Here is a 3735-nt window from a genome sequence, read left to right on the forward strand (position 1 = left end):
GTGCTGGACATCTAGTATCCTAGTACACATTTGACCTCAATGTCAATTCAGTATGACTTTCACCTTTTGTCTGAGGCCTTATGGTTTGTGTTTCCTTAGACTCTGGGTCTTTTTTCTTACATTCTAACAAAGGGAGTAAACTTTTACTGTTCTTGTTAAAGTTATTTCCCTTTCAAATCAACTACTCTTCCTCAAACAAAACCGTAAGTGTAGAGAGTATTTAGAGAAAAAATAAAGATATTATTGACGTCATTGTTCTGGCGCCTCGCTTTCATTAATGCGCGTTCATGCACCACAGCGAGGCTTTATTCTATTGCCAGTAGCTTCTCCGACAATGTCCTTTTGCGGGATCGCATTTCTCATGCATGTCTAAATCGCTCACCGGAAAACGAATAGCACTGCAAATAACAATTATTTTTAATACGACAGAGTACACCTGGGGATGGCGCTCCCCCCTTTTTTCTCATTGAAATGTTGGCGCCCCTATATTGTTTCAAATCAAGCTCCTCAGACATAGAAATATCTCTGTAAAGAAGATCGGCGTGGCTTCATGCATCAATTATCAACTTTGTTCTCGGATCGAACAGAATTAACTTTGTAACGAAATGGCTCTACGGTTAAAGAACTGCTCGCTTCACAATGCATTTTGTTAGCGCGTTAAGATGGGAATTTAAAAAAAAAAAAAATTAAGTTCCCATGCCGGGAATCGAACCCGGGCCGCCTGGGTGAAAGCCAGAAATCCTAACCACTAGACCACATGGGAGATGATCATGTCAGGGATGCTTTAGATCTGACGAGTGTGAAAATTAGTAATTGTCCGTCCTGTGTTTGTTGTTTCTTGGTTGTTGTTTTTTTCCTTTTTTTGGATGTAGTAATAATGTATTTTACTAATTGTGACTTAAACACTTGAAGGTTTACAGTAAAACCGTCTCCGCTCCTAAAAGTTGTATTTCAAAACAACTTTAAAATATATTTTTAAAAAAATTGTTTGTTTACTGTGTTTCGTCTGCTGCTTTCTCAACTCAAGAAAACATCAAGAAACTAGACCAAAGACAAAATAGAGCGGTGAGATTTATAACAAAGGGATAGTCACATTTCATCAGTGGATACCGTGACATGTAATGCATGTATATTCTGTGGATACCGTGACATGTAATGCATGTATATTCTGTGGATACCGTGACATGTAATGCATGTATATTCTGTGGATACCGTGACATGTAATGCATGTATATTCTGTGGATACCGTGACATGTAATGCATGTATATTCGGTGGATACCGTGACATGTAATGCATGTATATTCTGTGGATACCGTGACATGTGTGCATGTATATAATCGGTGGATACCGTGACATGTATGCATGTATATTCGGTGGATACCGTGACATGTGTGCATGTATATTCTGTGGATACCGTGACATGTATGCATGTATATTCTGTGGATACCGTGACATGTATGCAATGTATATTCTGTGGATACCGTGACATGTATGCATGTATATTCTGTGGCTACCGTGACATGTATGCATGTATATTCTGTGGATACCGTGACATGTATGTATGTATATTCTGTGGCTACCGTGACATGTATGCATGTATATTCTGTGGAGACCGTGACATGTGTACTTGTACATCTCAAGGGTACAGTGGAACGGCTACGCGTACATCTGTAACTGATCGCTCGTCCCTACTCTGCACTCGGCCACCTAATGAGGACGCCGTAATGTTCTGATTAAGTCCATTCAAGCGTAGACAATTATTTGTGCATTCATATCTCTCCCCCCCCCCTTTTTCTCTCTCCTGGACTCTGCATTCCCCTCACGGCATGCACCATCTCTGTAAACCACATTTACTCTTACCCCCCCCCCCCAAACCAAATCTCTTTCAATCCCCCACACCCCCCCCCCCATTTTCGGTGTAGCATATAAAAACCACAATCGGCTGAGCAAGAAGGGGAAATCACTCACTCAAGAACGATCACTCTACCACTTTTTTTTTTTCGCCTCCCTTCCTTCTAAAAAAAAAACAAAAACTGACAGGCTTAATTTATGACAAATTAATTTCATTTAAATTTTATATCAAACCAAGCAGAAATTTTCACACGCCGTTTTATTTGAGGTTTTGGAAATTATTCTAATTACATCATCCTTGTTAATAGTCGCACAATGGCATACAAAAAAAAGTAGGATCGCTCAAGGGAGATCATTACTCGTGTTATTTAAATATAAATTGGCGACATGCAGGCCTATATGTTTCTCGTGCAGACGACAAAAAAAAAAAGTCCCTACAGCAGCTGAAAAGATCGTATATGGGCGTAATGATTTCATTTTTAAAAGCCATTAAGGTTCTGATTGGCTACTTAAATTTCGAATCCTTTCTTAAAAGACAAACAATTGGCTGCTTGGTCTAATAGATCTATTAATAAATGGAGCTGGCGATGTCTAAAAAAAAAAAAAATTGTCTAGAATATCCATATATGTATATAATGATAGTGTAGTTATCATAGTAAAATTTCATTGTTGTTTTATTTGGTATTGACAATTTGCATTTAATAAAAAATAACTTCAAATATTGTTTTTGTTGTTTTTTTTTTATTGCATAATGTACTACTAACAGGACCAGATGCCATAGAGTCCTAGACGAATAGTTGTAATATTTTCAATTTTCACCTGTTTATTTGCATGTATTGTATTGTTATTATTATAAAATACCGTATCGTATAGACTTTATATTATGTAATTAAAAAAAAAAACAACTCATAACATTGCCTTAAAAACTAAAAGAGGTAGAATCTTTTAAAACGCTAACTCTGCTGTGGCACTTAAATCTTTATTTTTTTCTTGCGATTTATTGCTTAATGATCGCTCTTATATTTCTTATAAGCTGTTTGTAACGATCGTTCTTATAAGCTGTTTACAAATGTGTGTTCAGGAACCATGATTACAAATGTCTATCAAAGTACCAAATCCCAGTTGTATTTTGTTCCATTATAATAGTCACGTGTTCATTAGAGTGTTCACGTGACTCCCATCACTTGGCACATTTCATATTCCGTTCGCTAGAACGACTTCTTACAAGTGCTCGTTCTTCTCTAGTGCCATTAAAGAGTGGAACGGGTTGCCTGAATCAGCCAGGAATAACAATGATTTGCATGGATACGCGTAAAGTTCCCCATTCAGGCCTTAAAATTTATAGAGAGCAAAAAATTAAAGAGTATCTGCTTCTGTGTCCCACGAGGGTGTCACGTGGCCAGCACAACAGCCAACCGCCTTTACGTTTCCCGAACTAATGTCAGGTAGATATTTAGAGCTAGGTGGATTAAGAGGCGCCCTGAAGATCCCGAAATTTAAAAGACCCAGTCCTCACCAGGATTTAAACCCGGGCTCCATGTTCGAAAGCCAAGCGCTTTACCACTCAGCCATCGCGCCCGTTAAGGGATACACTTAGGACGTTATTATATTATCTTTTGTAATTTATAAGATAAGATTTGGATTGAAGTCGATTCGTCTAAAACCATAATACCAACGCTCATCAAGGAACCCAGATCGTTCGGTTCAATTGTCTAAATCTATATAATTTAGCCTCTTTGCAGAGTTATTAACTCTTTATCTCCGTAATTATTTTTCCTCGTTCTTACAAAATTGTTCATTTTTCACATTTGTTTACATTCTACCCTGTTAGGGTTAAACTTCAATAACATTTTTGTTTGTAATCAGAAAACGTTACTTTTGGT

The 3735-nt window shown here is 37.5% G+C and overlaps 1 non-coding gene across 1 annotated transcript; it reads right to left on the minus strand.

Moving 5' to 3' along the window:
* Window positions 1–691: 691 nt before the first annotated feature.
* Window positions 692–763, minus strand: Trnae-uuc (transfer RNA glutamic acid (anticodon UUC)). The gene has a single exon. It is a non-coding gene; the product is annotated as a tRNA-Glu (tRNA).
* Window positions 764–3735: the final 2972 nt, after the last annotated feature.

The sequence above is a fragment of the Biomphalaria glabrata genome, chromosome 3 (genome assembly GCF_947242115.1).
Source record: "Biomphalaria glabrata chromosome 3, xgBioGlab47.1, whole genome shotgun sequence".
NCBI classification, from domain to species: Eukaryota; Metazoa; Mollusca; class Gastropoda; family Planorbidae; genus Biomphalaria; species Biomphalaria glabrata.